This window comes from Macrotis lagotis, chromosome 6 (assembly GCF_037893015.1).
Source record: "Macrotis lagotis isolate mMagLag1 chromosome 6, bilby.v1.9.chrom.fasta, whole genome shotgun sequence".
NCBI classification, from domain to species: Eukaryota; Metazoa; Chordata; class Mammalia; order Peramelemorphia; family Peramelidae; genus Macrotis; species Macrotis lagotis.
Window position 1 is genome coordinate 205,855,859 of NC_133663.1, and position 9,696 is coordinate 205,865,554.

General features: G+C 32.9%; 1 long non-coding RNA gene across 1 annotated transcript in view; it reads right to left on the reverse strand.

Moving 5' to 3' along the window:
- Positions 1-3,515, reverse strand: part of LOC141491986 (uncharacterized) — a 65,255-nt gene extending 61,740 nt beyond the window's left edge. Inside the window, exon 1 of the long non-coding RNA XR_012469826.1 lies at positions 3,309-3,515. This is a non-coding gene — a long non-coding RNA (uncharacterized LOC141491986). The remainder of the gene's footprint in view (positions 1-3,308) is intronic.
- Positions 3,516-9,696: the final 6,181 nt, after the last annotated feature.

Sequence of the window (9,696 nt, forward strand, 5' to 3'; positions counted from 1 at the left end):
CTAGTCAATTCCCACCCATATTCAATATATCCAATGCATTAGATTGCTGGAAGTCTTTCCTTAAGAACAGCATTTTTGTTGATTGATTGTTTTAGTCATTCCCACAAGTTCCAAAATATTCATAGCATCTCTTTTTGTAGTGACAAAGAACTGGAAATTGAGGGGATGCTCATCAATTGGGGAGTAGTTAAACAAGTTATGATACATGAAAAACATGGAATACATTGTTCTATAAGAAACCATAAATGGTCAGACTCTAGAGAAGCATGGAATGAATTACAGAATCTGATGCTATGCAAAGGGAGCATAACCAAGAGAACAATTTTATGAAATGATTAACCCTGATGGATGCAGCTGCTCTTAGCAGTTCATAGAACTAAGACAATCCTAGTATACAGGTTATGGACAATGCTATCCCTATCCAGAAGAAAAAAAGCAAAAGAAGCAAAAAATAGTCTTTCAGAATCTGATGAATTTTTGGGAAAAAAAAGATCTCTTATGCATTTCTTTCCCTTAATCTTAATTTCTCATACTCAAAATGACAAACATGTAAACATGCTAAACACAAATGTGTATGTACAATATTAAAATGACTGTCGCTATAGGGATGGGAGTGGGAAGAGAAGGTGGAAGGAAATTTTTTAAATTAAAAATATACATGGGTATATGGATGAATGTTGAAAAACTTTTATAAAATGTGTTTGGAAAAATAAAACATCCATTAAAAATTGTTTCAGTCATCTATGAATTTTAATGACTTCAATTGGGGTTTTCTTGTCCAAGATGCTGAAGTGGTTTGCCATTTCCTTCTCCATTTAATTTTATAGATGAGGAAAATGAGTCAAACAGAAATAAGTAATTTGCCAAGGGTCACACAACCAGCAACTATCTAAAGACAGTTTGAAGTCAAAAAGTTGAGTCTTCCTCACTCCCTATCTGGAGCTCTATCCATCTAGCTGCCCAATATACATACATGTAAACACAAATATTGACATTCACCAATATGTAATAATAAAGTACTGGGTTTGTAGTCAGGAAGGTTCAAGTTCAAATCTGACCTCAAACACTTTCTAACTGTGTGACCCTGGCACGTGATTTCATCACTGATTCTTCATCTGTAAAATGTGGATAATAATAGTATTTACCTCTCGTGATTGTCTTGAGGATCAAATAAGATTATAATTTTAAAGTGTTTAGCAAAATATCTGACACATAACATGTATGTGTTCACTATATACATAATGGATCAATAAATAAATAACATATGTGTATTTACATAGATACTAACCCTTACTATCATTACAATGTATGTATACATGCACACCTCTACAGATGCATACATATGAACCTTTATGGGGCAGCTAAGATATCATAGTGGATAAAGTGTTGTGTGTGAAGTCATGAGTTAAAATCTGGACTCAGACATTTGCTAGCTATATGCTCTGAACAAGTTGCTTACCCCTGTTTTTCTCAATTTCTAATCTTTAAAAGGAATTGGAGAAGGAAATGGCAAAGCACTACAGTATTTTTGCCAAGAAAATCCCAAATGTAGCTACAAAAAGTCATACACCACTGAATGAAAAAATGTGTATATGAATGTATACATATATGTATGTATATGAATATATAAACACATATAAGATTCCCCATTCAATTATAAACAAATACATGCATATACACATGTAATAGCTAGGTGGCACAATGAATAGAGTGCCAGGACTAGTCAGTAAGACATCTTCAAGAAATGAAATCTGATCTCAGATTCTGGACAAGTCACTTAACCCAATTTGCCTTAATGTCTTTATTTATAAAATGAGCTAGAGAAGAAAATGGCCAAGCACTTTGACATTTTTACCAAGAAAACCCTAAATGGGTTCCTGAAGATTTGAGGGTTATTGAAATGAATGAAGAACAGCACACTGAAATTTCATATGTACATATATAGATACACACATATATGTATATATGCAAACACATCTATATGTATAGACAGACACACCTGCAAATACTTATATAATATACATAAAATATATGTGTATATTATATGTGTGCTGACTCTTGCTTTTCTGTTACTTTCACTACATGACCAGTTTGACTTTTATATGAGTACACACTTATTCTAAGATAATTTTGTACCACTTCTCCTTGTGATCATTACTGATAATATTGTAGTGTATACCATTATGTGTTTCTCTCTTTTTTTTAGGTTTTTGCAAGGCAAATGGGGTTACTTTTTCATAATTCTCAGATAGCATCATTGAAGGAATATTGATATTTTAAAGAAAGTGTTTTGTGTCAATGAACAATAGCTTAGGATCTCTGTGTATATTACACAAAATAATATATACATATGTCTATATATCTTTATCTATTGTATCTAAATACTGTTTATTATCTATCTATATCTATATTTTCTATCTATAGTATGTGAAATACCATTTTTCAGAATCTCAAAATAGTAATTTTTAGTTTTCATCCACTATTTACAGTACTTGTCAGTATGTTGCTAGACTAACTCCATGGCTTCTCATAAAACTGCATCTCATCAATATCAAAATAAGTGTGAATTGAATTTCTCTGACTTTTCATGGAATTCACTAAGGAAAACCTGCAGTTTTCTAAAGTTTGATGCAACCCTAACAATGTCATTTACAAATAGAGGTATCTAAAGTAAATCATTATCTCTTACTTGTTGACTATTCAGAAGATGTCAAGCATGTTCTTATTTTATGATTTTCTTGCTATTGACATTATTAGGATAATCTTGGTTTTCTTAGGAGTACAGAAATTAAGGATTGTTGCATAATCCATATAGAAATACAGATAGAGGTGGGGATACACATATGTATATGTGTATGTACATATATGTATTCTTTTGGAACCTCCCAAATATTGACCTAGATCTGGCAATATAAGTGTCAACCTTATTATCAAGGTGAATCTCCTCGAAAAGGACACTGTTAAGGGAAGTGAACTTTTCAAAACTTCTGCATTTGCTGTAATTAATGGTTCCACATATGGATGGTGTGATGCTGACCGAGGGAACACCTGTGTTAGTTTGATGTTAATTATTAGACCAAAATGAGCAGAAGCAGCAGAGAATTGAACCATACTTTTTGTACCTTAGTTTCAGAGGCTGCATTGAATGAGCAATCAGCTGTAAACGGAAGATCATGCACCAAAACTCTTCCCCATTGCTTTTGGCTTGTAGCCTTTTAAAGTTGAAGATTCTTTGCTAGAATGCCAGATGTATACTTGCCAAAACAACAACAACAACAACAACAACAACTTTTTTATGTAGAACTCACCCAGGGCAAGTGCTTGCAAGGGGATCAGAAGAAGTGATACTGAGACACTGTAAAGGTCTCATTGAAGAACATTAGAATTGATTGTACAGCATAGGAGACACTGGCACAGGATCCTCCAGCATGGCATGCCGTTTTCAGTGAGGTTGCTGCACTCTATGAGGAAGGTAGAAAGAATGGAAGCAGCTCAAAGAAAATGTGAAAAAGGCAAGTTTAGAGTACACCCTGGATGTTCACGTGGGTTATTGTGCCCAACCTGTGATAGAGCATTCTGAGCTCATATTAGGATGATGTCACAGAGTGATCTCATAGTGATGTCATTTTGGTCCAAAGGATAAGAACCAACATATATGCATATTTGACAACTAATAGAGGAGAGTTTTCCCTAAGTAAAATATACACACATAAAATCAACAAAGAATAAACACAACTGGATTTTGTATTATTAATAATAGTAATAATAATAATAATAATAATAATAATAATAATGAATAAGATCTATTATTTATAAAGTGTTTATATGTGCCAGGCCTAAATATAATATGAATTTTGTTAACAAATGGTGTGTTAATTCCAATCAATATTTTAATGGTCTTATTTACTGTGAAACTATTGTGTTCCCAGCCTGCTGGGATTTTTATCACAAGCTCTGGTAAATTATGTTTACAAATATTATTTTATCTCTCCCTACCAAAGTAAGGAAAGGTAAAAGAATTCTTGAAGAAAGTGACCATTCGAAGACTAGAATGAAGAAGAGAACTTTGCTCTCCAATATAAGCAGATGAATACATAAATTTTGTTATAGTTAAACAGCTGAGTAAGTCAAACTGAGGAGTTCTTACTATTGTAGGAGGAAAATATAGGTAACTTGGTCCAAATCATTATGCCTGGAACAAGAATATATGATATGCAGTAGATTGGAAGGCATCTGGGGTTGTCCATTTAGTTAGACCTCCCAATTATTCAGATGAGGAAACAGGGAAAAGAGGGAGGTGGAAAGAAATGGGGGGAAAAAAGAGAAAGGAAGAGAATGAGGAAGGAGAAAAAAGATGTAGAATAAATTGATAAATAAGTACTGATAGATATGGGGGGGACTAGGAATTTAAACACATAATTATCTTACTAATATGATAGTAAAATCAGAATTATACTATTACTCATGGAAAATGTATTCAGAACAAATCTAGCATGGATATAAAAAAGCCTTATCATTTAATTCAAATTTTTCATTCATTGTGGAACACTGAAGGTAGTAATTTACATAACAAAATGTAAGTGGTTAATAAATTTAAGCATAATCTATGATCAGGATCCTTTAAATCTGCCTTTCCTAGATTACTTAGGACTTATATTTTTAGTGTAAAATGCGTTTAATAACTTTTGAAAACAACTTTTGCAACTAACTTTCAGGAATGGGAATAAGAAAAATATAAAATGAAAAAGATCCTTGGCATATCTATTTCAAAGTATAATATAGCAGTGGTTGTTCTTTTAATGCTTAAATCTGTGATGAGCCCACATTCAGCATCCTGTGTCTAATTTTTTTTCCTGCCATATTTATTGAAAGGACACTGCTGAGATTGAAAAGGTCAACCTAAATGATGGTACTTAATTTAAAAGCAAGATGTCAAGGATTGAAGGTATAAAGCAGGGATTAACATATAAACGAGTCAAGCAGTTTTATTCATATGTATATTATATATATGAACATACATTTATACACATACACTCCTAAAAGAAAGATGAAATACTATTTGAAAGAAATGGACAAGGTCAATAGTAACAAGTTAGAAAGAGATATCTCTGAAAGAAAGAAGTTCAGGCAAAAATAATAAAGCAAAATTCTTGAGTTTAAATGAAAATCCATTATTAAATATTTACATATTTTTCAGTTCATGGCACTAAATTCACAAACACAAATACTGAGGTAAAGACTAAACAAAAACTTTGACATTCATATAAAAGAGAAATATAGAGGGACATTTATTTTTATGCCAATTGTTCCGTATTAGCTTATTCTTCTCTTTACATTATGATCTTTTTTTAAAAAATTCTTCAATGAGGTTGAAAATTAGTATTTTCATACTACATTGTAGGAAAAAAAGAAATAATTTCCTTAAGAAGAAAGAGTGATTCTGTGGAAGATTTTAAAATATTTTCCAATTTTGTATGAGCACATATTTTTCAGGAAAGATTAGATGGCAAATATTCAAATGGATTCATTCCATTGTCAAAACACCTGCTAGATACATGCCACGGATAAACAGATTTAGGGAATCACATCCATCACATATATAACAAAGAGACATGTGATTAATCAATCAATCAACAAGCATTTAGCTAAGATTGCTATTATTATGATTTGGTTAATATGATTGTGGTTATTATGAAATATGATTATGCATATAAGTATCACCTTTGCTGTCATCTTATATTATTGAAATTCTACTAGGTTGACTTCTAAGATAAAAGGAAATAAAAGGCACAGAGTACATTTAAAGAACTTTAGCCACTGTTTCTTCAAATTAGGGTCACTTAATGAAATACAGAAGAAGGATACAACAATGTAGGCTATAACAATACCACTATTGTCATATGCTTCTATGGGAAAATGTGCAATAAACAAAAATACAGTTGGATTTGGAGACAAAAGAATTTACACTCAGCTTTGGGAGCTATAATTGCAACAAAAATCTTAAGTGTTAAAGGCAAACAAAGAAAATACTCAATAAATGCTTAAGGAACTCTTTGCTAGACAGTAAATGCATCAAATAGTAAGGTGACTGGTAAGTGACCAACTGCCATAAATGTATGGGTTGCTACCTCAAAAGTAAAAATAAGGTTATTAATAAAATCCCCTGAATTCCTTAAGTCTAGAAATTAAATTGTGAATGTTGACAATGTTGGTGACTTCAGTGCAAAGATGATAAAAAGTGATGATGGGGAAAATATATGAAAAATTCTAATTTGAAGAGAAGGAATAATAAAATCAAAGACTTGCAGATTATGTAGAAGCCCAGTGCCTTTAGCTCATGAACATTTTTTTTCTTAAAAAGAGTAAGCATTGTACATGGAAAGCACCAAATAATACCTAAAAATGAAATATATATTAGCTTCGGATATAAGAAAAGGTGTTTCTGATATGAGATCTCTCTGTTAATTATCTGTGTTGGGCAAACCATGGACTCATTGAAGCTAAGATTAAAATTTGTTTTAAAAAAAGAAATAAGAATATTGAGGAAAAGATGTGCTGTACTATTGAAGAAACTTAATACTGCCCTATTTCAATGATTAATTTGTGATCAAAAATATGAAATAGAAAACAGTAGTTACCTGATATTGATTAAATTCATTTTATCCAGAAGTTTAACCAAAATAACAAGAGAAGAGTCCAAAAGGACCTTAGTCAGTAAATATCTGACATTCAAAGAGACAAGGATGCCAAAGGCAGTACCAAGTTGAAATATAAATTAATATGTATAATATTACAAAGAATGAAAATGGGAAGTTTGTAATAATTTATCTCACAAATGAGAGAAATAGAGGAGGCTTTGTTGTTGAGTCATATGTGACTCTCCATATTCCCATTTTTAGATTTTTCTTGACAAACATACTGGAGTCTTTTGTCATTTTCTTCCCCAGCTCATTTTACAGATTAGGAAACTGAGACAAAGCAGATTAAGTGACTTGCCCAGGGCACAACTAGTAAGTATCTGAGGATGTATTTGAACTCATGAAGATGAGTCTTTCTGATTCCAAACCCAGTTCTCTGTACACTTAACCACCTAGTAGGCCTAGTAGAGGGTGGAGTTTAAAGAAAATTTGGCAACATAGTCTACTAAGTAAAGTCACCCCAGGGGCATTTAAGGAAGAAAATGGAAGAAAAAAACACTTGAAAATATTTTGTAGAAATCTTTCTAGCTAACTATTTTGCCAAAGGCAGTGAAATTGCCACACTTGATTACTAACATCACAGATCCATCTGTACTTAGGCAAAAGCAATAGAACTAAAAAAGAACAAAGATATGAAAGTAGGTACAGTCTTCAATATTCAAGTTATTTTGACCTTATTTCCACTTTTATGTTGGAAATCTAGCACATTTGTAACTAAGTAGAAGAGAGGTTCCCACAGAGAGGTATAGTGCCCACAAGTTTGTGGAATGGCTGGTATCATAACTAGTCTTATTTCCCTACCATTGTTGAATAAAGAGTTCCCTCTTCATTCATTGTATATTTCATTAAATTTTGTGATACAGTTATTTTTTTCAAAGTATAGTTTAATTCCTTTGGCCTCTAAAGTTGAGTGAGTAAAGTTATTGCTGCAGCTTAGTGAGAAAATAAAGGGCATAGATAAAATTTGTGGAGGAATGTCTTTAGTCACCATCTGCAGGGAGACCCTTAAGGATGTTAAATGATGCACCAAGCAGACATTGCAGACAGATTTATTTCAAACTGAGGCATCCTTCAGGATCTCCAACTCTGTCCATCAGTCATGGAGGACAGAGATTTAGCAAAGACTTCACCAATGTCTGGGTGTTTACTTAGCAGGAACTAAAGTCCCAGCAACGTCCCCCGCAGTTTTCAGAAGGCAGCCAAGGTGGAGAGTTTTATAAAAATACAGAAGGAATTCAACGATCTGAATTGGTTGAAGGAGTTTCTTCATTTGGGGATTTCTAATACCAGTATAAACACAGGTGTAATCCCTGTATCTACTTTAAAAAGACTGCCTGAGATCCATGTGCCCTCAAGACAAATGGGAAGAGTTATTCAATGTAGCAGTAAGCAAGGGATTTGCTTACAGAGGCAGGACAAAATCTTGCAATTCTGTAGGAAAAGTTTCATCCACCACTCTACTATAAAATGTTTTCTTTTTTTTTTGCCCTCCTCTTTTCCATGAAAATATAAGAAACTCATTTTAAGGTAAGAAATGCAAAATTTTTAAATGCAAATGTCTTCAGTGATATATTTACAATCAATTTTCTTAAATATATCCATTCCCAAACTAGAGATAATCAAATTATTAAGGAAACATGTGAATGGTACCAAGTGTGAGGAAGATACAAAAGACATAGTCTTTACCCTCATGAAATAATTTTGACTAAAATTTCTTAGTTGATAACTTAGATGTTTTTTTCTTTCATATCAGATTTCCTCATGGACAAGATTACCGATTTCCTCAGATTTCTCTTAGATTTCTGAGACTCTCTATCAAGATGCAAAACAAGAGGACTCCCCCTTTTATATTTATCAGCTCACAAAATATTTAATTTATCTTAAAAAATAAAGGAAATAAAAATCAACTTTAGCTAAATATTTTTGAGGGAAAGAATAGAAAATAACATTTCATCAATTCTTATAAGAACTAAGACTTCAGAAGTAAAAGTTGTTTTGGAAAATCCACTTTTGGCCAAAAGGGGGAAAGGGTTACTTTATTTGGGGGGTGGTGGAGGGTAGTCCAAAGCAAGTTGCAAAAGCCTGCTTACACAGAAAACTGGACTCTGAGGTTAAAGGACAGTGGCAGCTATGAGGATGATGGCAAGCTTTGGAAGATTGATTGATAAAGGCAGAAAAAGATGGACAGAATAAGATGTTAAAACAGTAATGGGAGTTGGTACATAACAGTGGAAAGATGCCATGGAGAGGTAATATGGACTATCTTTTGGTCTAATGTCATCATTCCCATTGATAGACAATTTATTAGAAACCTGCATTTTTGCCATCCTCAACAAAATTTTATTTATCAATCTATACAATCTATATTGAGCTGTGTTCTGGATGGTTGGATTAGGTGGTGGTCAGGAAAAGGCATAAAACTTGTTCTCACTCACTCAATTCCAGCCAGAACAATAAAACTCTGAAAATTAGCTGCTGACCAAGTCAAGTAACTAAATTTTGCTAGCAGTTTTCTGCTGGCAGTAAAATTGGCATTCTTTGATTCACCTCACCTATCCTCAGATCATTTATAGAAATTTGGCACATAGAAGACAATTAACCATTTCTCTTTCTCCCTCTCCCCTCTTTCCCTATTTCCTTATTTGCACAAAGATAAAGAGTAAAAAGAACCAAAGGCAGTCCAGTGACATGGAAGTCAGGGATGAGCAAGAAGAAGAGTGTCAAATAATAAAGTTGTAGAGTCTCAGAAATATAAGAGAAATGTGAGGAAATCAGTAATCTTATCCATGAGGAAATCTGACATGAAAGAACAAACATCTAAGTTACCAACTAAGAAATTTGAGCTAAAATTGTAAAGTGTCAAATAATAAAGAATATTGGGGAGGATGAGGTCTGTTACACACACACACACACACACACACAGACACACAGACACACAGACACACAGAAACACACACACACACACACACACACACACACACAAACTGCAAGGGAAAGG